General features: G+C 41.7%; 1 protein-coding gene and 1 long non-coding RNA gene across 6 annotated transcripts in view; one reads left to right on the top strand and one right to left on the bottom strand.

Annotated features, from left to right (window-relative positions):
- The window catches only part of LOC148892020 (potassium voltage-gated channel subfamily KQT member 5-like), a 104,487-nt gene that overhangs the window by 70,999 nt on the left and 8,342 nt on the right, over positions 1-25,146 (bottom strand). The gene's annotated exons all lie outside the window — the stretch shown is intronic.
- On the top strand, positions 12,494-16,598 carry LOC148892021 (uncharacterized). Its single transcript, XR_016116228.1, has 4 exons — positions 12,494-12,718; positions 13,483-13,562; positions 14,453-16,012; positions 16,149-16,598. It is a non-coding gene; the product is annotated as an uncharacterized LOC148892021 (long non-coding RNA).

Below are 25,146 nucleotides of genomic sequence, written 5' to 3'. Positions count from 1 at the left end.
TAGACTACTTTTATTCCAAATGACGCAAAGTGGTGCAAATGCATTCTTCTATACTGGAGTAGAAATCCAAATTCTTAAATAATGATGATCTTGCCTCACTTTGCTCACAATTGTATTCATTGCAAAATTGAATTTCATTGAAGACAAAGTTGACATACGGGCAGGAAGCTGTGAATGATTCAGCTGCATACATTTAATTATTGTGACTTTCATTGTACAGTACATCACAGTCATCGTGTAAATAGATGAAAAAGGACATATTTGCAACTCATAAATAATTATCTGAAAAATTCAGTGAAACTGCACCATTGATGATGTCTTATGGGGAGACTATGTTCCACATCAAAGTGGTTGGGAAACACTTCAGACGACCACCAACTCAAGGCACTTTACTGCTGACTGCCTAGAGTGAGATTGTATAACAGAAGGTAGTATTCAATGAATTACAGTAGTGAGGGGAAGATTATGCTGTCATTTCATTCATTAATAGCCGATAGATGTTCAGCTGGTTACCATTAGGAGGACTAAACAGCAACTACTGACTGGAGTAAACATCGAAAGTCATAATGGGAGAAAATAGAGACTGCGGCTCAGGACCGGATACAGCTAATATATTGAGAGAAACAGGAACCCGTGACCTAAATAGATTAATTAGGGGTATCCTGACACGAAGGGATCTGTTTGCGTGTTCATTACAAGTCTGGAGCTAGGCCAGGGGCAAATGTGCTCAGGGGTAGAACTGTGCAAGAGGGGACAAAAAAGCCCAGCCAATTTGATGCAACAGCAATCAAAGTGGCTAGTTTCATTTGCTTTAAATGCTATGTGGGAAATGTTCACTCACAAGGCGGAAAAAGAAACTTGTGAGGATGATTTAAAGTTAGCTTGGGTTTCCTGTGCAACTTTTCATCTACCAAATATCCATTTCTTTCCCTCTGCCGTGGTGTGTGGGATGGTGTTTAAAAAATATGTCATCAAAAGGATAATGATTCGCTCAATGATTCCGAGGGAATTGTGAATGAAGTATGATGCATACTTGTGGTAGCTCAGATTCTGTCCACCTACGCCTAATTGAACACATTTACGTGACACAAGCCAAACCAAGACATGGTCCTAGTGAGCATGGCGTCAAATCTCATGTCAGCCAACAAATCGTCTGCCATGCCAGGCATACATCAAAGGAAACACTCAGCAGACGGCGGAAAGGCCTGCGTGATGCAGAGAGCCGAACCAAATTACTACACACGCGCATAGAGGCTTGCGTCAACAAAAATCGGGAAATGTCTGTTTTTACGCTCAAGTGCAACTGCACTGTCTAAGAGTATAAAGCGAGGTGTCGTTCCCATCACCTACAGATCTCTACTGATATCTTGATGAATGTGTGATTTCATGCATGAATGCACTGCGTATGGAGGAAACATATTTGCTGGGTGTTTGTGAGATGAGTTCAACCAAATGAAGCAAGAACTGAGAAGACTTTTCAGGTGTACCAAAAGCAGATGGGTGGTGGGAAAACTGCCTCATATGCATTCATGTTTATACAGGTGCGAAGAGAGCAACAAAGCAGCCTTTTAACGGTTCATTTTTCCTGCCAGGGTGCACAATGCATGCATAGCCATTGCAGTCTAATCAAAAAGTCATTATATAGTACTATTCATGAGTAGGAAGACAAGCCACAGCTGAGGCTGTCAGGCTCAGGCAAAGATGAATTGTGTTTGAGAAGGACTAGTTTTCTCTCTACATGTTCATTGTGCTATTGAAACATAAAACTAAAAAAAAGTCAGTGAAGTCAAGAAAAATCTAAAGACAATAATCCATCCATTTTCTGTACCGCTTATGCCTCATTCGGGTCGCGACGGGTGCTGGAGCCTATCCCAGCTGTCTTCGGGCACCAGGCAGGGTACACCCTGAATTGGTTGCCAGCCGATCGCAGGGCACACAGACGATGACAAACAAGCACTCACTCTCACACTCACACCTTGGGACAATTTGGAGTGTTCAATTTACCTGCCATGAATGTTTTTGGAGTGTGGCAGGAAACCGGAGGACCCGGAGAAAACCCACGCGAGTCAGGGGAGAACATGCAAACTCCACACAGGGAGGCCGGACCGGGACACGAACCGGCAACCTCTGCACTGTGAAGCCAACGTACTAACCACTCGACTACCGGGCCGCCCGAAAGGCAATAATAATAATAATAATAATCATCATAATAATTTACTCAGCTACATGCGAACATTTTTGCACGTACAGTATGTCGAAAAATGTTCAGACAGAGATGCTGTAAGTTAGATTTGGTATTGCGTGCTTTTTTTGGGGCCGAGCTCGCTTGCGATCGGCTGCGTACAGTGCTTCGCGCACATGCACACACGCAATCACATTAGAGGTTTAAAGGGCTGGATGTTTACGCAACGAACACCAAGGCTGACCAATCAGCACCCAGCTATGCTGAAGTGTTGCCAACGAGTTCAGGCCCAGATCCGCCAAGCTCACATACGATTGGCTGGAGTATGTGGGCGGGGGGAAATCCCTCTTCCGAGTTGACGCTGCAGGAGGACACGATGCATAAGTAAAAGCAGCTTCAGTAATGGCTTACTTAAGGATATCTATCGATGTACGAATTTATTTTACGACTGTTAGAGTGTCTGTGTTTTTATTTCCCCGTGCAATGTTTTACTTAAACATACACATTCCATACAAAATATAGCGCTGAAGCAACTCATGAACAAATCCGCACCTTACGAACGAGATACGTTCGCAAGGTGCTTCTGTAACTCTAACTGCAATTCATTTAAATCTATAGAAAAATCATTAAATAACTCACATTGCATTATTGACAATAACTTAATTCATAGAACACATGAATTGAAATTACCTTGAATATAAAATTAACCTCAGTTTCAGTCCAGTATATTGTTTGCAATGAGCAAAATAAAGCCAAAAATGCTGGAAAAATATTGTTTCAATGTAAAAAAAATATGAGGTGGTGGGGGAGGACATAAACATTACCGAAAACACACCCACCCAATGACAATTTAGAGTGTTCAATCACCCTACCATGCATGTTTTTGGAGTGTGGGAGAAAACTAGATAACTGGATAAAGGCCACACTGACACGGGGAGAACATGCAAACTCCACATCACACGGCCAGAATCGAACCTTGCACCTCTGTACTGTGAGGTTAATCCACTAACCACTGGACCAATGGGCCCCCCTTTTTCCCCCCAATCCTGACGAGCCACTCATGGATTCGAGTTCTTCTGCGGCAGGACCATGGCTCAAACATTGCAACCCACGTATGTGATTGAAATTGCACCTGTGAGCAGATTGATTCAACAAAATGTCACAAGCAGTAAAATTCTACACAGAAACATACTTGAGGATTTGTTATTGATCAGTCTTCAAATATCTGGCATTAGTTATTCTTCTGGCTTTTTTGCAAAACATGTAAGCTGATATATTCTTCCATCCACAAAACTTTTGAAACATGTTCATATTTGATATGTGATCAGACTACTATAGCTCAAAACACATTTTTTTCTCTCACTGCAGTCCAGCTAGCTGGCCTATTTAAAATCCCAAGTGGGTAATATGAGCCAAGTGGCGGTGTCATTTTGGTCTTTGCTATTTCAACAAGCAGCTGTTGAGTCTTCTCCGCTTGAGTTTTCAAATCCCTTCCTCCCTCACCTGACACACAACCTTACATGCTCTCAGGTCAGATTTATTTTGTCACGACTTACAAATAAAAGTACTTTGTAGCATGGGAAGAGCCAAATGAAGTGATTTGCATTGCTTGCAAAACTGCTTCAACCCGGCTGAGTTGCTGGGAATAAGGCGTCAAATGAAATCAATTGCATTTGGGGGCAATAATACAACCTTCATCATAAAACAGGTTGCTCAGTGATATGAAGTAAACCAAGTTTCAAAGTGGAATAGGAAAAAAAACGACCCATTTGCAACATTCAGTTTGAATATGTCTTCTTTTCCCTTCGGCTTTTCCCTTCAGGGGTCGCCACAGCGAATCAGTGTCGTCCATCTAACCCGGTTTTGTGCATCCTCTTCTCTCACACCAGCTACCTTCATGTCCTCTTTGACCACATCCATAAACCTCCTCTTCGGTCTTCCTCTCGGTCTCCTGCCTGGCAGTTCAAGATTCAGCATCCTTCTCCCGATATAGTCATTGTCTCTCCTCTTACATGTCCAAACCATCTCAGTCTGGCCTCTCTGACTTTCTCTCCAAAGCCTCTAACGTGAGTTGTCCCTCTAATGTACCCATTCCTGACCCTATCCAACCTGGTCACTCCCAAAGAAAACCTCAACGTCTTCAGCTCTGCTACCTCCAGCTCTGCTTCCTGTCTTTTCTTCAGTGGCACTGTCTCCAGTCCAAACATCATGGCTGCTCTCACCACTGTTTTATACAACCTTTCATCCTCGCTGAAAGGAAACCCTAACCCTTCTAAGAAAAATAGTCTTGTTAGAAGTGGAGACACCAATAAACCTTGAATGTTTTGAAAGGCACTTATAAATGAATTATTATTATTATTATTATTATTATTATTATTATTATTATTATTATTATTATACCATGCCAAACAAAGTGAAAATACAACTATGGCAAGAAACGGCATAAAAATAAATAGACCCCGCCCGCCCAACCACACACACACACATTTTCTTTGTTATTGCTAAAGCTCTGATCATCCATTACTTTTGAATAGTGTTGCAGTAAGTTGTACCGACAGATAAGTCGCTTCGCAACACACAGACAAAACAGTTGTTTTTTTTTTTCATTCTTTGCATCTGCAGTGAATGCGGTTGCCCTTCACTGAGGTTCCCACATTGAGCTTTTTATGTTACTGCACAGAAGGGCTGTGTGAGGCCTAACCTCTGCATGGGCTGATGGTTGCCCAAAGCAACCATTTTACACAGGGAGACGGAATGAGCAGGAATATATGACAAGTTCTTTTCAAGAATGTTATACATCCACTTTGATTTTTCTGACAAAATTTACATTTACTCAGACATGCAAATTTAACATGTTAATTGTATACAAAATAATTGGAATAATTTGAACACACGCAACACCCAAAAACATTTTTGGACGTTTGGAAAACAGCTCTTTAATGTAATATAATTGAACTGTTTTCAGTGTTCAATTTTTTTAATCATGTCTAGAGCAAAGTGCAGAATACCTGCAAGTATGAGTGGAATATTCTCCTTTTCTGAATTTTTCATAGACAGTGAAGGTTAGCAGGCAGCGTATGCGTCGTTGTGAGTGTGAACACGGTTGACTTCCTTCCCAGCCAGTGGAGGCAGCTCCACTCATTCCTTTGAAGTCATAGCTCATCCTTTATACTCTCTGAAGACATGCAGGAGATCAATGCCCATAAAGTACTTTTATTGCCAGGCTGGATGACAAAGTGAAGTGGGCATTTGGAGCACACCTTCCAACCTGATTTTTCATGTCCATCTCCAACCCGTGCAAACACTAGCCAGTCTTTGTGGTCTCAAAGTTTGACATCCTCCGTCCTAAAGAACTGGACTGAAATGTCCTGATTTATTTTATTAACCTGGCCAACATACTGTACAGGTTACGGCAAGGGTGTCAAACTCGTTGTTTTTCCCACGGGCCACATTGTTGTTTTGGTTTCCTCTCGTGGCCCGTTATGAATTTGGGAAAGTCATTATAATTTTTAAGGCCCTCCACATATTATATATAGAGTGCACAACAAATTAATGAATAACTAAATTCGTTTTCAAGTTAAAAATAATGACTGTTATTGTGGTTTACATAGGACAATTTGAAATCTTGGTTTGGACTCCAGCAAGCTCGGAATTTTATTTGCTTTCATGGGCCGAATATAATGATGTGGCGGGTGAGATTAGGCCCCCGAGCCTTAACTTTGACACCGGTGGGTTAAGGAGTGTTTGACATTGCCGACGGTCCAGCTTCTACTTACTAACTGAGATCAAACATCAAGGAGATTATGACTATCACACAAAAGCTCATTTTAAATGTCAAGTATACTGACCACAACCAAGAATTCAAAATGACATGTCTTTTCTCTTATCTCTCACAGTTTATACTGACTCTCCTAAATAATCATGTCAAACCAATAATTTCCCATTATCTGTGTTCTCTTACAAAGGCGGCAGAATATTGGACACCATAGTGGTAGCATGGCCATGCTGACTATCCAGCTGCAGCAACCCTGCCCCGGTGGGTAAGACAGGGAGGTCAGAGGGCCTCTGGCCTTTTACCCACGACACAGCGGTATGAACGCGCTTGGACTAAACGCACAGACCAATGACACAGGGTCTCCCTGATGTGCAGCCAGTCAAGCCCATCCCTCCAGGACCAATCTCCAGGAAGCATGCTTGACTTGGTTGTGAATGTGGATGGTGCATGTCCTTGTACAGAGTGCCACTTTCATTATAACAACTGCATGTAGCCTACGTCACACGAGAATGAGGGACTGTGAAGCTATTTATGAACCACGATTGTCTGTACTGTGCTAATTCTACACTGTGGACATTTTGCCTTGCTGAAAAAGATCAACATGTTAGAATTAACATTAACTCGACTAGAGAATTAACATCGATCCTATATTCCATCTCCACTCCACATAGCCTCCCGGTACTATCCCAAGAGTTTTCAATTCCTCCCGGATGAACGTGATGCTATGCTCGGAATCCAATCTGTACTAGAAGCCGTTTGAAAATACAGTGGCTTATCAACAATGTCAGTGGCTTTCAGCCATTTGTACCATTTGCGCTCATCATGTCATCACATCTATGCTAATACGGTGTGAGTCCATATGGAAGCGAGAGAAAACAAATATGAAAAAGATTGATGAATGAATCAAATAATAACAATAGCTTTAAAATGTGTAAAACCTGTTCTTGTGCCTTCTGAGAAAGACCTTCTGTGCCTTGGACATCATGTAGAAGCAACATGAGCAGAGTGTTCTACCTCAAAGCAAACAATAAACTCATTTCATTTACTAATTGTATCACAATTGCGGCCCTGCATGACACAAAAAACCTGAGATCCCCTTTTGCTGATTCCCTCATTCTCTTACAAAGACTAGTAAGGGTGCGGCTTATGGGTGTCATCTTTTTAGAGGTTGGAGTGGCTCAAAAGAAGAGATCTGTTGAGTCCAGATGACGTCACATCCCTATCTATTTGTCATTCTGTCAGGTAAAGAAAAGATTTGCTCAAAGGCAGCAAAGCAACATCCTACATGCTTCAATATAGTATGCGCGTCGTGGTCCAGCATGGCCTTGATGACTCGTGACAAACTTGGTGGCGCAGCAGTAAAATCTACCAACTCGGCTGCCACAATGACATGTTGTCATGGCTATGCATTTTTTGTCTGTTTGATATCAACAATAAAGACACAAATTCCCCTTTTTAGCAAGCTCGGGAAGGGAGCATCAGTTGCCATGGCAACTCTGCACCCTCACCTGAACAGTTAATAAATATGCCATTATTATTCAATTCCAAATACAAGAAAGGTGGGACAAAAGAAATGCTCTGAAATTGGAGGTGTGTCGTAAAAACATTGAGTCTTTTGTTTTCTTTGAAATCTTGGGAACGCAGAGCTTTTTGCCGCTGACGAATGCATTTCCCCCCATTGCTTTTTCTATCCAGTGCTTTGCTGACAAAACCACGTGCTACAAAATACTGTACTACTTTACATCTGGTTCAAAATACGTATGTCAAACCAGAATCATATGCTAGACATCAATCATTGTTGGTTGGGTGCTCATTAGTCATGTCTAGCCTTAAGTTTTGTCACTTACAAACAACTGGAACTTTCACAGCACATGGATAGAAATCATCAAAATATACTCATATGATGATGGTATCTTAACCTATATTGTTCTGAGGCTCTGAATTTTGCACTTTTAAAATCAGCTCTTTGCTGCCCTCAGTCTCCTTTAACGTAAACATGTTCTGCCTACCATGACCAGCATCCACATGCCCAGAAGTAAATATGGGTGACTGCTACGTGCCCCCCAAATGCACCAAGGTTATTCTGGTTGACAAAAATGACCAAAAGAACAAAACATTTTCACAAACAAAATGAAACATAAACGAGAGTGTTTTAAAAAAATAGAAACTGGTTCAAACAAACTACAATTAAAGTGAAAATGCCCTTCCTTTTCATCTTTGTCAATTCATAAATGAGATTTGCATGTTTTAAATGGGTTTAGTTTGGTCAATGTCAATCAAATGGGAAGAATAATAATTGTGGTTTCCATGACTTGATCAGCAAATAATTATTCTGACAATCCTTTTTATCGTATCCATGCTAACATCCATCCTGGTGAATGACGAACAAGGAATATCATGAACACTGGGCGAGTGGATGGAACTGAGCCTCAGGACAGAAGAAGGGGTGAAGTGAGAGCGAGTGCGGTCAAAGAGAAGCATGAGTTGGAAACAAAAGAAGGTTCGGGTTTATATTTCTCGCTCTATGGCTGACACATGTCAAACCTCATGCGGCATTGGGACTTCTGGGCCAGTTGATACATTCAGTATAAAACGACAGTTTCATCAGAACATGAAACGAAAGGGTCACCCTGTTGCAGGGGCCTTCACTCACCATGATTAAAACCCTCTGGACGGATCACTGCATATGCAAATATGAGGCTCAAATCTACCTCTGTAATTCTAACTGCCGCCAAAAAAACTTGAGGGAAATCAAATATGCCCACAATGGCGTTTGAAAAAGGAGGAGGAAAGGCATATGAAGGTGCACTCAACTCGCTTTGTATGTGTGCGAGTGTGCGTGTGTGTGTGTGCGTGTGTGTGTGTGTGCGTGTGTGTGCGTGTGTGTGTGTGCGCGTGTGTGAAACGTCCCGTTTTTCACAGCATAGCATAGGATGTTGTTTAAAAAGTAAGAATAGGTGCAGAAATTGAATTTCCATTATAACTACCATAAATAACCCTATCCCATCCTCAATTCAAATTTGAGAGCAGCAAATTCACATGAACCCAGCCTGCTCCCAAATTGTTCAGCTTGCCTATACTGTATGATGAAGGAACACTGTATTTGTTTCCTTCTTCCACTTTTTTTTTACCCCTGAACATACTTTCAAGGATAAGAGTTTGTTAATCCGGAGGTGCGATGAATGCCAGTACTGTGCGCACATATAAGTGTGTCTGTATGAGTGGGATTGTGGGCACGCTGGGTCCCAAGTCACAACTCAACTCAGCACAAAGAGAGGCTCAGTTCTGCTGCCCTCACACATAAGGTATTCATATATTCATGTCTGAGGTAAATGCCGGTGTGGAAAACGGAAGAGCAAATAAGTGAGGTTGCTCTTTTTACGTTTTTTGAAGTCAAACTGCGCACAGTGTATGCGTTATTTAATATCAGACCAGTGTGTGTGTGTGTGTGCGTGCGTGTGCGCGTGTGTGTGTGTGTGTGTGTGTGTGTGTGTGTGTGCATGTGTCTGTGCATATGCACGTGTGCGTATGTATGTGTGTGTGTGTGTGTGTGTGTGTGTGTGCGTTGTGCGTGCGTGCGCGTGTGCGTGTGTGCATGTGTATGCGTGCGTGCGTGTGTGTGTGTGTGTGTGTGTGTGTGTGTGTGTGTGTGTGTGTGTGTGTGTGTGTGTGTGCATGTGTCTGTGCATATGCACGTGTGCGTATGTATCTGTGTGTGTGTGTGTGTGTGCGTTGTGCGTGTGCGCACGTGTATGCGTGTGTGTGTGTGTGTGTGTGTGTGTGCGAAACAAGTCACATTTATTTGACTCATAAGTATATATTGTATGCCCTCATACTCTAATATGCGAACATGAAGTTGTCTCTATGAAGTCTGTTATAAATGTTTCACCTTCAATTACAATCAATGGTTAAATATACCAAAAAACTCAACAGAAAACAAATAAATAAATGGATGCAACAATGAATGGTTGTTGGTGGTCAACTGGTTAATACGTCGGCCTGACTTTGCAAATGTGCAGAATTTGATTCAGGCACCGCCGGCCTTCCTGGGTGGATTCTTTCCACATTCTAAAAACATATGTGGTCAGTTCATAAAACAATCTCAACTGTCCTTCAGTGTGATTAATCATACATTTTATTTCAAGCGCCTTTCAAAACACCCAAGGACACTTTACAATAAAAACAATAAAACAAAGCACATAACAATAAAACCATAAGTAAAATGATACATAACAAAATAGCAGATAGAACTATACATTGAAAGCAATTTTAAACAAGTGGGTTTTGAGGTGAGCCTTGAAAATAGGGAGGGAGTCAATATTGCGGATGTTGGGTGGAAGAGAATTCCAGAGTTTGGGAGCAGAGCGGCTGAAAGCTCTGCATCCCATCGTGGTGAGACGGGCAGAGGGCACATAGAGGTGAAGGGAGGATGAAGATCTGAGGGATCGAGAGGGAACAGAGATTTGAAGCAGGTCAGAAAGATAGGGAGGGGCAAGGTTATGGATGGCTTTGAATGTAAACAGAAGTATTTTGAATTCCATACGCCAGTGGAGTTGCTGGAGGACAGGGGTGATGTGGTGAAAGGAGGGGGTTCTAGTGATGATCCGGGCTGAAGAATTTTGGACGAGTTGGAGTTTATGGAGAAATTTCTGATTGATACCGAGTGTGAATAGTTGTTATTGTATGTGTGCCTAGCGAAAGGCAGACCACTGGTTCAGGACGTCCCCTACCTATTGCCCAAAGGCAGCTGGGATATAGACCCATTCAAACCATTCATTCTGAGAATGAATGGTTTGAATATTTACGGTTACGACAGTGGACCATTTAGACACAGTTTTACGGTATATATACGACTATTAAAGGCTTTTTCATTCTCATTCTGATTATGATGTAATCAGGTGACATGTTATTGTTATTGGTGCATGAAAGGGTTAAAAATAATAACCAGGAGAAGTGAGTAAATTAAAGGTGTCTTTTTCAATGAGGAAGAAGACAAGAGGAATGTCATAGCGCTAGTATGAGAAGAGAGACACCTTATTTACAAGATGTTTAAGAACACTAGTGCCAAAGTCAAGGCCCAGAGGCCAAAAGCAAATCAAGCATGTCAAGTGTCATGATGCTTGCTAAAGTCCCAACGAAAATTTGTCATACGTAAACCACTTCATTATTCTTCTAGTTATTAATTTGGGGTGTGTTCTGTATGTAATATGTGGAAGAGATGAAACATACTTATGGTTTCCGCAAATTCATAACGGCAATCGAGAGGAAATCGTCAGTACAATGTTGCCCATGGCAAAAAAATAGTTTGCTCTCGAATCAAGAAGTGAACGAGTCACATTATTATTTTTTTTCTTTTAGTTTTTTTTTGTAGGTTGTCCTTCGCCTGAAATGTCGAGTATGGTTTTTGTTACCCTGACAACCAGGATGGAGCTCTGGTGTCGCAATGACATGAACGAGTATTTGTTCTCAACTATCCCAGATTGTGAAGAGAAATGTGGGCTCCAATAAAAATTGCAAATTTCCCCATTGCGGGACGAATAAAGGGATTCTGATTCTGATTCTGATTCTGATTCTGAAAAATGGCGTGAACGCACAGTTTTGTATTTTCATGTGTGATGGCAGTACTTCATCACCAACCTATGGCCAGACTCCAGCCATGGCTTGAAAGAGGTTTTCCCCCAGCCAACCTTCCAAGCCATGTAAGCGTCTTTGTAGTTTCACACATGACGCGTAGGTTGTTATTACAGGTCTTCACCTAGTTGTACATAATCGATTAAGAATCAGGTGACGTGAATCCAAGATGGCTCCCTTTTGAATATCTATTTATACATCATATTTAAAAGCTACCGCGGTCACCACGTGAAGGAATTTGTTTTTGGGGATGTGCCCCCACCCACCCCATGGCTTACCATTTACAGAGATGCACATATCATCCTAAAAATGCTACAATGGCTCTGTGCATCAACCTTATTAAACCTGGGACAGTGCAAAGGTAATTCTGCTCTGATACAGAGACAACATAAAGCGAGCAGTTGAATCAGTAGAAAAAACATGTCGTGATTTCGCAAGGATAAGACGGATGGGACCCCGTTTGTTCTGCCAAAATAACACCGTGTTAACTTTTTGCTTTTTAAAAACTGTGAGATGCCTTTTAAATAAGAAGTAAATAAAAAAAACGCAGTGTGATTGTCATGTGCGGATTGACAGCTCGGGGCGGGGCCGCCCCGCTTCCACCACCTGCAATTCCCTCGTCATAGACTCTGTGTATTTATACGGGTCGCGGTCACTGATTGAAATTAAGGAAAAAGGGCCCAAACATGTTGATTATTCAAGCCCTTTTACAGTTTGCATACTTCCTCACTGTCGCATTGTCATTGGCAGGAGTTTTGTCGGGGTAATTCGCTTTACGAACATCTTTAAACATCTTTTTGCATCGTTCTGTTTTGTTTTGGACTTCCTGATACGTCATATCCTGCCTGCCTTTACATGATGTCACATCCTATTACGTCACATCCTATCTCCACATCTTATATAAATGCTCTCCCAGCGCTCTCTCTTCCTCTCTGCCTCTCCTCAACCGACCTCACAATGTCCCTGCTCTCTACAAGATTAAAATAACTTATTCTGTTAAAAACCTCTCTTCCTGCTGATTTAACCATGCCACTTTGAACACCCTGAAGAGCCATGAACCAGGAACAAACGATCACTTTTAACCCATCAGACCAAACTGTCATGTCCCTGGGGATCGTGACGGGCATCGGGTCAAATACAAGCTGAATGAGGATTCGCGACTAAACTGTGACACTTGTGGAAATGTTGTTTTCAGATGGAATAATTATCATCTGAGCGTGGTCAATTATACTTTCAACATTCAATTCAGATGCACTAAAGTGCAGGATGGGAATTGGGAAACAGTCTGTCACTTACAGAGTGTTTTTCAACTTTGAGTGTTCGAAGCACTTTACAGAGTTACCATGTTCACAGACTAAAGACGCAGCATCAGTAGCGACTATCTTTGGTATCTTGCTCAAGGACACTTTGACATGGACGTAACAAATCGGGAACCAAACCACCAAAGTCTGACTTGGGAAAGGCCTCCTCAAGCTCACTGCCACTTGGATGAAAGAAGCTATTCAAGCAGGTGTGGGGTGGCAATTAGGAAACATTCCAGACACGCCTGGCCAAGTGTTTTTTTTGGGGTTTTTTTTTTGAATAAAATTGGACACTAATCTTAAACAAATACTACTAATGGATTATCCTGCACAAAAAAAAAGCCATTATTAAAGCCGCGTGACACCCTACTTTTGATTCTTCCACATTTTGCTTGAGATTTAATCGGCTCAGGCTTACCTCACTTTCACTCTACAGCAACTTGCTAATAAAGCAAGGTAGCACGGTGAGAAAAACGAAGGTACGTGACAAGGAAATGTTGTAGTGCAAAAAATAAACAAATACATACATAAGACGGGACACGCGGAGAAAAATGTGAGAGCAAGCTGAAGCCTCATGCCTTCATATCTTCCAGTGCAGGGAGATGCTGCTGATCCTCTCTCACCTTCCAAACAACAGAGAGGCAACTCGTCGATCAGAAAAAAAAGTGATGAGGTAACATTGCACTCGAAGCAGTTATGAGATATTTACATTTTAATTGATATGTGAATACAAAATGAGCTGAACTACTCTGATATTTTTTAAAAAAGGCTATGTGTTTGTGTGTGTGTGTGTGTGTGTGTGTGTGTGTGTGTGTGTGTGTGTGTGTGTGTGTGTGTGTGTGTGTGTGTGTGTGTGTGTGTGCATGTTTGTGCATGTGCGCGCGCGTGTGGATGTGAGTGTGTGTGTGTGTGTGTGTGTGTGTGTGTGTGTGTGTGTGTGTGTGTGTGTGTGTGTGTGTGTGTGTGTGTGTGTGTGTGTGTGTGTGTGTGTGTGTGTGTGCGTGTGTGCATGTTTGTGCATGTGCGCGCGCGTGTGGATGTGTGTGTGTGTGTGTGTGTGTGTGTGTGTGTGTGTGTGTGTGTGTGTGTGTGTGTGTGTGTGTGTGTGTGTGTGTGTGTGTGTGTGTGTGTGTGAGTGTGTGCGTGTGTGTGTTTGTATGACTAGTCTTGTGAGGACCACTAACATTTTATACTATACGTAGTGAGGACATTTTTGACAAGTAAGGACCTTTTGGCCGGTCCTCACAAGTTGTTCATTCTAAAGGCTTCTTGGGGGTCTATATATACATCGGTTAAAGTTTCGTAATGGTCCTCACAAATTAACCCAAAATGATTTTTTGGTGTGTATTTTCATTTCACTTGAAGTTCACTCATTAACCACGTTTGCGTGGTTAATGGGAAGAAAAAGTTCATACCACAAAATGTAAAATGCTAGGTTTGTTCTCTTTGTCATCTCTGTACCGTAGCATATCAAAATAGCACAGCATTTATTGTGGAGTAACTTAAGAATAGAAATAGTTTGTTTATTTTATCCATCCATCCATCTTCTGCTTCTTATCCGAGGGTCGGGTCGCGGGGGCAGCAGCTTCAGTAGGGAAGCCCAGACTTCCCTCTCCCCAGCCACTTCTTCTAGCTCGTCCTGGCGGATCCCGAGGCTTTCTCATGCCGGATGGGAGACATAGTCTCTCCAGCGTGTTCTGGGTCGTCCCCGGGATCTCCTGCCAGTGGGGCATGCTCGGAACACTTCACCAGGGAGGCGTCCTGGGGGCATCCAAATCAGATGCCCGAGCCACCTCATCTGGCTCCTCTCGATGTGGAGGAGAAGCGGCTCGACTTTGAGCCCCTCCCGGATGACCGAGCTTCTCACCTCATCTCTAAGGGAGAGCCCGGACACCCGACGGAGAAAGCTCATTTGGGCCGCTTGCATCCGGGATCTCGTTCTTTCGGACACGACCCATAGCTCGTGACCATAGATGAGGGTTGGGACGTAGATCGACCGGTACATTGAGAGCTTTGCTTTTTGGCTCCGCTCCTTCTTCACCATGACAGATCGGTACAAAGTCCGCATCACGGCAGACGCCGCACTGATCCGCCTGTCGACCTTGCGCTCCCTTACACCCTCATTCGTGAACAAGACACCCAGATTGTTTATTTTATGAATGAATAAATTATTTAACTTGAATTAAAATTGTTTGTAGATTACTAATATAGATTTTAGACAAATGATGTTTTTTTATTTGCAATTTAGAAATATCATGCTCCAATGAATGTATTTTGGTTTATTCCAAACAGTTTTGTATACTTGGGCAATCGAGTTAAACCTGGCCCCATCCATTTTATACTTTGTACCCCTTTTCAGACACAACCCTTTTTTAATTTCCCAGCTGCATCCTTGCATGTGTTCAATATATACAGATTGATTCAAAAAGCCAGAGACAGGAATAAAAGTGGCAGCAATTGTAATCTCAGAATTTGAAAATGTTTCAAGGCTATTTATTGGAATTCTTGTCAGAAATAAGGAGAGTGATCATTAAGTTCTTTGCATTGAATAGAGCAGATCAAGCCATTAACCAATATTGGCGGTTATAGCAAAAAAAAAAAACATGCAACAGTATTTCCAAAAGTGCCACAAATGACAATCAATAAATAAAAAGAAACAACATGATTAACATCTCAAAATGTAATTTTTGTTCTTGCAGGATCAAAGTCGTTGGATGAGATATGAGATGGACAGAGAGAGATCTGAGAAGACTCAACCAGAAATGTCAACCAAGATATAAGAACCGCATTTGACTGAATGCAACATTCGCTGAACTACAGTCTGCCACAAATGAAATGAAGTTAAACTTAACTTTATCGACACTGTTTTAAAAAAACTTGCGACTTCAGTTACAGTGTCAAATCCTGAGACTTCAGCCACCTGCATTTTGTCACACATAATATCTAAAGAGAGTAACCCATTTATGCTGTAAACAAACATTCTTTCATTGGCAGTTGATTTGATGTTTTTTTTTGTTTGTTTTTCAGATAAATCACAAAGAGAGCTCCAATGATGACAACAGCCATGACCACACTTCTAGTGATGTTGGTCATCGTGCAAGTGTCCCTGAGCTCCAGAGGCCGGTCAGTATCATCATAAGAATCTATCGTGCTTAATCTATTGCAAATTCCCCCAGTGTGGGACTATTAAAGACTTTCTTGTAATGATCTGGTTGGCGACCAACGGGTGGCGCTGTCGGCCACGCCTGCACCTGCACAGGTGCTGGTCGTCCCGATCAGTGGCGGACTGCCACGTTTGGATTGGCGACCAACGGGTAGCGACGTCAGCCCTGCCTGCAGCCTCGCAGGTGTTGGTCGTTTTAATCAGTGACACTTAAAAGGACTCATGGCACGACCATCCGGTGTCGGTTCATTGTTTGTTGCATGCTTTGTCTGCAATTGCATGCATTGTATGCTGTGCATGTGTTTGTTTAACCTTGGCGGACTTTTACACTTTATTTTCTTTTGATACTTTGTATTTTTTCTGTTCAGATCATTTTGATGTTTTACATTTTGTTCCTGCTGACCTTTATTTTAATACAATTTGTCAAACAACCTCCTGCCTGCTTTTTGGGATCCGCACCCGCCATCACCACCTTGCAAAACGTGACATTTCTGATTCTATTAATCATAGATATGGGGAAAAACACATTTTTTTGAAAACGTGGACTTAACATTTCTTGGTATGTTTTGAATAGCTATTAGATTCTTATTCACTCTCATATTATTATGAGAATAATAAAGGATACCATGAAATCACTGGGCGGTATCATACATACATAAATAAAGTGAGAGGTGGAGAATGCTTTTCAAGAGATATTAAAGCAACACTTCGATAGGCTGCATCGCTTATGGTCCAACTAGCATCTCTTCAAAACAATTGTCTCCCTATTACAATGTCTAATACGAGAATGAGCATGCTGAAGTTCAAAATTTGCACCAGAGAGATCTTTTGAAATGTTTTATTTCAATATATATATATATATATATATATATATATATATATATATATATATATATATATATATATATATATATATATATATATATATATATATATATACAGGATTTTACGGTTAGTAATCTCTTTCCAATTCCTCTAAGCCACAGACACAAAGACGTATAACTTGTGCCGACTCATCTGACTCAGAACACCAGCAAACAGCTTCATCCAGTGGTTCTGATATGAAGGTCATGACTTTTAAAAGGAAAACAGATGGTGGCAGGCTCTACAACAAATCTCACTTCTGTGTGTTTTGCTCCAAGCCTTACAGAAAAATTGCACGTCATTTGATAACACAACACAAAGATACCCCTGAAGTCGCAAATGTGCTTCAATCTCCAACTGGCTCCAAAGAGAGAAGAATACCACTGAATCTTCTCAGAAATAAAGGGAATTGTGCCCATAACAATGACGTTCTTCGTGAAGGTCAAGGAATGTTGATACCTCGTCAGCAATCCAAAAAAATGTGGAAGCCAAAGATTACATGCATTGTGTGAATTGTCACAACTATTTTATGAGGAGAGCAATGTGGAGGCACATGCAGAAGTGTCACTTAAACATGCATGTGCAAAATTTGAAACCAGGAAAGACTAGGGTTCAGGCCTTGTGTGAATATGCTCAGCCAGTTCCAGATGGTGTAAATGAACAGTTTTGGAAAATGGTATGAATCAAGATGCAATCACAAATGCTGTGCGTAACGAAAAGGTGATTCTGAAATTTGGGGAACACCTCTTCAATAAGCATGGGCACGATGTCTCAAAACATGACTACATCAGACAGAATATGCGTGAGACAGGACGACTGCTTCTACAAGGGAAGGAAAATGGAAAGCCTAAAGACATGGTGGATTTCTTCATCCCAGTAAATTTCTCTCATGTGATCGAAGCAGTGAGGAAGGTGGCTGGCTTAAAAGAGCAATTAAATGCATTCGAAATACCATCCTTAGCACTTAAGTTAGGCCACAACCTCAGGAAAATTGCAAAATTATTGAATGTGAAGGATTAATATCAGGTGATGACGATGTCATTAATAATGCACGGGTGTTCAAACAAATCTGTGACACCAGATGGAGTGAATGCGTGTCCTCAAAGGCCCTCACAAATCTGCGTGAGGCAAAATGGAATGTTCCACAACTTCTGCCTTTTACCGAAGATGTGAAAAAGATGCATGACTATCGTGAGGTCCAAAGACAGGTGTACCAAACAAAAGTCAAAGAAGACACAAGTAGGAAACATTGGGTAGAACTTGCAAAAGTTACACTTTGCGAAATTATCATTATCGGAGAAGAGAAGGGGAAGTTTCTAAGATGCCACTTACTGCGTTTACTTTGAGAGAGACATCGTCGACACATCCGGATGTGGAGCTGGCTTTGTCTGACCTTGAGCGGAAACTGTGTTGGCACTTCCAAAGAATTGAAATACAAGGTAAACGAGGATGAAACGTTCCCATTGTCCTTACACCTGAAGTGCAGACATCCATGATGTTACTTGCCAATACTCGTCATGAATGTGGGATACTGGATGAAAACACATTCTTTTTTGCAAGACCACAAGCTCCCACTCACTTCAGAGGATCTGATGTAATTCGTCAGATAGCCCTAAACTACGGGGCAAAAAATATGGAAGCATTGTCTTCCACAAAATTGAGAAAGCACATGGCCACAATGTCCAAAGATCTCAATTTAAAAGACAATGAAATGGACGAGCTGGCAGACTTCCGAGGTCATATCAGAGTGCACCGTCAATATTATCGGCTGCCGGAAGGGACATTGCAGCTTGCAAAAATGAGCAAGGTACTCATCGCTCTGGAAACGGGAAGTTTGTCCCAGTTTAAGGGCAAGAATTTGGATGAAATCAACCTTGATCCCCATGGTAAGAACACATCTGCATATTTTAGGAAATATGACCTATTTTATTTTATCACCTATTTTATTCTCTGCCAGCTGAAGTTTTATCTGTGTTTCCTCTGTTCCTCAGAAAAACTATGTGTTGACACTGATATGTCAGGCACTGATGAGGAGGACGATAAAGATATGACAAAATGTACTCCTACATCAACATCATCGCCACAGTCATCAGGTATGTTTATGACTTTATTTTTTTTTAGGTCAAAATATGTTTTGTTCAATGCCTTCCCGAAAATGTAGACCATTGGTGTCATACACGTCAGTATATATTCATGTTGACACAGAAAATAATTGTAAATTCAGAACAATACTTGTGAATTTCTCCACTTTGAGTCTCCTTCTTTTCCTTTCGGCTTTTCCCCTCAGGGGTCGCCACAGCGAATCAATGTCCTCCATTTATCCTGGTTTTGTTCATCCTCTTCTCTCACACCAGCTACCTTCATGTCCTCTTTGACCACATCCATAAACCTCCTCTTCGGTCTTCCTCTCTGTCTCCTGCCTGGCAGTTCAAGGCTCAGCATCCTTCTCCCGATATAGTCACTCTCTCTCCTCTGGACATGTCCAAACCATCTCAGTCTGGCCTCTCTGACTTTCTCTCCAAAGCCTCTAATATGAGTTGTCCCTCTAATGTACTCATTCCGGATCCTATCCAACCTGGTTCACTCCCAAAGAAAACCTCAACATCTTCAGCTCTGCTACCTCCAGCTCTGCTTCCTGTCTTTTCTTCAGTGGCACTGTCTCCAGTCCAAACATCATGGCTGGTCTCACCACTGTTTTATACACGTTTCCTTTCATCCTACTGTGACTGTGACTGTGAGTCTAATAAAGGGTAATGTAATGTAATGTGATCTAAACTAATCTTGCACAAGGAGAGTGGGAGAAGGGACAAGCAGTCACTGATGCTGAGACAGCAACGTACCCACCCGAAATCCAGTTATGTGTTTGCTGTCGGGTATATTACAGGTGGTACACATATGTTGTGTTTTATTTGTACAATAATAATAATAATAATAATAATAATAATAATAATAATAATAATAATAATAATAATAATAATAATAATAATAATAATAAGATATTAATGATATTAATAATACATTACATTTTAAGCGCCTTTCAAAGCTCTCAAGGACACTTTACAGTCACAGACAAGCATAGGTACTATAATAAATAAAATACAATCAGAAATATAATGCAATAAATAAAATACAATTATAAATAGAAACAAGAGACCTGTTTTTGTGCAGGTAGGTCAGATGGGAAGATGCTGCTCATCAAGTTCCACCACAGCAAACAAAAGGTAAACTGTTTTCTCTTGGTTCGTGACTGAGCAACAGTGGTAGGGGTCTGTATACTGTATGGGTAGGGGAAATATACATTATTTTTGTTTTTGATTACCATAATGTATTGTTATCCTACAAAAATGCTCTATATCTCTTCCTCCTCATAACATTTGATGGGATATTTAGCATTGAACAACTTCAAGTTCACGTCGAGGGTGTATAGAAATCTTTAAAATCATGTTTTGTCAGTAGTAAATAGATAAGGATTTCTTCATGTAATGTGAAGTGTGTACAAAATAAATTGATCCCACCAAAAAAAATCTGAATTGCATTCAAACCTGCACCGTGAATATAGCACTGAAGTACATATTCCTGATTTTGTAGAACTCAATATATTTATTCTGTGTTTACTACTAATAGGTAAATTGGATGGTAGGGCGGAGCTGGTGAATATATCTGAAGGTAAACTGTTATCTAGTGGCTTGTGAATGTGTTATCATTTGATGTATAAACTACAAACCTGTTACAAAACTGTTACAAAACAGACCAATGATGACTTTAGACAGCACTGGCCTGTCTGAACTTTTGGAGGAATATTAATTTACTGTCCCATTTTATATAGGGAAGGAAGAAGTAAAAATGAAAGTAAAAAAAGTGGACAAAAGAAGAAATCCACGCTGTGGAGAAAACCTTGATGGACTCCATCAGGTCTCTCAAGGTTCCAGGCAAAGACAAATGCATGAACTGCATTAAGGCTTCACCTGAAGAATTGAAAGGGAGAACTTGGAAGGGAGTTAAATATTTCATGAAAAACCGCATTGATAAATTAATGAGTATGTCCGCAAAACGCAGGGAAGGTTAGGTTAGAAACTAAGGTTAGGTTTGGCAGCTGGAACAATGCATTGATTTTATGTATGTATGTTATATGTCTGGCACATTTCAATACAACACAGAGACAATAGCTTTTATTTCAACATATTGAGTGTTTTTTTTCCTTGAATATTTGTCAACTTAACTTCTGGACACACCAATTTTGTCCAGCACTTTTATTTCAATCCTGAACGTTTTACACACAGTTGTTAATATGAAAGCAATTTGTATTTATTTTATTACCAAAATGTCTTGAATGAAATTTCAGGTTGATGTATTTCAATTATTACAAAGATCGGAGGCTGCCATTGAAATTGGTACGTGAGCAGTGTTAATTTACTTGATTCTCTTCAATCTATTTTATAAGATGGCACCCGAGTAGGCAACCGTCAGCAAGTGCTCTCGCGAGCCTTGCTTTTTGTTGTTTTTGTCTTGTTTTTTGTGTTTTCTTTCATCACTTTGTGTTGTTGTGCGTTGTGTGGAACTGATACGGATTGTTTTTCATCATTTTTGGCCACGACATTCATCATGGAGGAGACTGTGCTGAGCAATTGCGCCTTTTCGGCGGCATGAATATGCCAGTACTGTTTTTGATTGTGAGGAAAGTCGGTGCCATTTGACTGTCATCGCTGGACAGCTTCGATGCGTATATGGAACTGTTTCTTTCATGTTTGAAATTCGGTTCCCACGGGTCAAAACTTTTGCACACCATGTCCCCACCATGTAGCACTTTTTGGTAGAGGTCCAACTATATCCAGCCCAAGCCTCTGAAAAGGGGTCTCAATGATGGGTAAGGGAATGAGCGGGTTTCTGTATGTGGGCTTTGGCGCCACCTGTTGGCACTCAGGGCAAGAACGACAATAGTTCTCCACATCCTTGTGCACCACTGGCCAGAAGAACCATTGCAAGATTCTTTCTTTTGTCTTTTCTACCCCAAGGTGTCCCCCTAGCAGGTATGTGTGTGCCAGGTCCAGTACTGTAGCTCGGTGTGGCTGTGGCACGAGAAGTTGTTGACATACCTCACCATTTTGCTTCGTTACCCGGTATATTTATGTGGGAATTGTCCTTTCCCCTAGAACTACCCCCTCTAAAATCTGCACATTTTTCATGGCGTTGGCAAGGGTAGGATCCTGGAACAGGCAGTCAGAGTTGGAAACAACACCTCCAGCATCATCACGCTGAACACAGTGGCACCCCAGGGGTGTGTGCTGAGCCCCCTCCTCTTCACTCTGCTCACGCACGACTGCTCACCATCATCACCCAGCTCCCCTCTTCATAAAGTTTGTGGATGACACAACTGTGGTGGGCCTCATCAACAACGATGAGGAGACAGCCTACACGGACGGGGTCAGCCGCCTTGCAACGTGGTGCAAGGACAAATGTCCTCCGTCTGAATGTGGAGAAGACGAAGGAGTTTGTTGTGGACTTCAGCAGAGTGCGCCCCCAGCATGCTCCACTAACCATTGACGGTGCTGCAGTGGAGAGTGAGCAGCACCGAGTTCCTGGGAATGCACATATCCGAAGACCTATCCTGGAGCTACAACACGTCATCACTGGCCAAGAAATCCCACCAGCGCCTCTACTTCACCGCAAGCTCAAAAGAGTTGGAGCCCCGACCCCCATCACGACCTCCTTCTACCGCGGTACCATCGAGAGCATCCTGACCAGCTGTATCACCGTGCGGTACGCCGCCTGCACTTTGACTACGTGGGGAAAACGTATACGTTGACAGGTATGCGATAGTTGTACTGACTTCGGCCTCACTTAACACTGAGGCTGGCGGGCTTTCAAAGGCTTTAGCCTGATCTCTGTGATTTTCTTCTTTCAGCTGTTGGATGATGCTCACGCTACCCTACATCTGTTCAGACTGCAAACCATTTGCATAAATTGCCACTTCATAAGACAAATCTGCATTACTGAAGATCTTTTGATTTTTAGATAACAATAAGCCACGTAGGTGCATTACAGTGTACTAAAGATCAAATAAAAATCAGACACATGCATATGTGCAGATATTGGATGTAAATATTGTTTATGAATGAATAACGTGTGCATCGGTACGTTGTTTTTTTATAAAAATATGCAGTTCTACATACACTTACAAACAATTGCATATTTATGCATGAAGGTCGGTTTAACCCTTTATTCACTGAAGCATTAAAACAACTTGAGAAATAATTGCATCCCACATCAAACCTCTTTAGTGCTGTATTCAGAGCAAATTTTGCCTCATGTTTGTAAATGCTGGTGACTATTGCACTAAAAGCCGAAAATATTGCACGAAAGCTTGATTCGAAGAGAATCAAGGACTAGATTGAGCGGTTTTTGATTCATGGCAGGGGTTATGTGTTGTCTCATTTTAGTAGCACTTCCTTGAGTATGAAATGTATGATATACCATATTTTCCAGTGCATAAGGCTAAAGCAGGTAACACCAAACTAGGGCCCACGGGCCGTATCCGGCCCGTCAGCACGTTTGGCCCGGCCCCCTGAACAATATCAGATTTTTTTCCTATTTGGCCTCCAGAAAAATAAAAAATCATTTCACAAGTCAAAGGTCGGTTTTCGATCATTATCTGTTCCTATTTTAATCAATGTAATCAATGTATGTTGTTTATAATGGTGACTGAACAATACAAACACGCGTGCTCACAATGCGACGCAACACAAGAAAGTGACATATGAGGAAGCGGAGGGCGGTCCGGTGGTACATTCAGGTGCGCTCAGTTTGTCGCTCTATTTGGTCCCAGACCCGTTTTCTCTTGCAAATCTTCCTGTCAGAGAGAGAACGGTATAATGGCGAAAGGTTAGGTAAGAGAAAATTTGATTCAGAATGCAGGGTATTTAACCTGCAGCGGACAAACAATTATTTTTATGTTCAATGCAAAGAAAAGGCTGTTTGTCTCATCTGTCAAGAGGCGGTGGCGGTATTCAAAGAGTACAATCTTCACCGACACTATAAATCCCATCACAAGGACAAGTACGATAGCTTGCAAGGCCAAATACGAGCAGGCAAACTCTCAAAGCGAAAAGTGGACTACTATCTCAGCAGAATACATTTGTACGCCAAGCTCCGCTGAAGAAGGCATCCGTTCGGGCCAGCTTTCGGGTTGCTAAACTGATAGCAAGCAGCGGTAAGCCTTTCACGGACGGAGAGTTTGTTAAGAAATACATGGATGCTGTCGCTGAGGAGTTGTGCAATGTATTAACATATAATTAGCATATAATGCCGTAGGTCTGTCGGCGAGTACAATCACCAGACGCGGTGAAGAAATCGGATTAATGTATATGCCCAGCTGCAGCAGAAGAAGAAAGAATTTGACTTTTTTTCATTAGCATTGGATGAGAGCACGGACGTGCAAGACACAGCGCAACTGCTCATTTTTATTGGTGGAGTTAGCGCAAACTTTGAGATATCAGAATCAGAATCACGCAATGAAAATGTCCACAGTTTTTGGCAGCACGTATATCTGCGAGAAAAGCTTTTCTCGCAGAAATCTCCGATGAGATCAAGATTGACAGAAGAACATTTGCATCGGTGCTTGAGACTGACTGTAACTAGAATTGAACCTGATATTCAACTTCTCACCAGCCAGATGCAGACCCACAGTTCACATCGATGAACATACATAGGTAAGCTCACTTTTCTGACTTGAATGAGTCATTCTGAGCATAAACAAATATACAGTGAGACCTCAACTTACGAACTTAATTGGTTCCCAGACAGAGTGTGTAAGGCGAAAAGTATGTATCTCGAAAAAAAAAAATCCCATAGGAAACCATTAAAATGGGAATAATTCGTTCCCGGTGTCATGATCTGGTTGGCGACCACCGGGGGGCGCTGTCGGCCCCGCCTGCACCTGCACGGGTGCTGGTCGTCCCGATCAGATTGGCGACCAGCGGGTAGCGACGTCAGCCCTGCCGGCAGCCTCGCAGGTGCTGGTCGTTATAATCAATAACACTTAAAAGGACACCTGGCACGATCATCCGGGGCCGATTCATTGTTTGTTTGCTGTTTGTTTGCTGCATGCATTGTGTACGTGTTTGTTTAACCTTGGCGGACTTTTACTTTTGGTCTTCTTTTGCTACTTTGTATTTTTTCCATTCAGATCATTTTGATGTTTTACATTTTGTTCCTGCTGACTTTATTTTAATAC

Source organism: Hippocampus bargibanti, linkage group LG10 (genome assembly GCF_051943395.1).
Source record: "Hippocampus bargibanti isolate YZ-2025 linkage group LG10, ASM5194339v1, whole genome shotgun sequence".
NCBI lineage: Eukaryota > Metazoa > Chordata > Actinopteri > Syngnathiformes > Syngnathidae > Hippocampus > Hippocampus bargibanti.
This window is presented reverse-complemented; position numbering and strand designations above follow the sequence as displayed.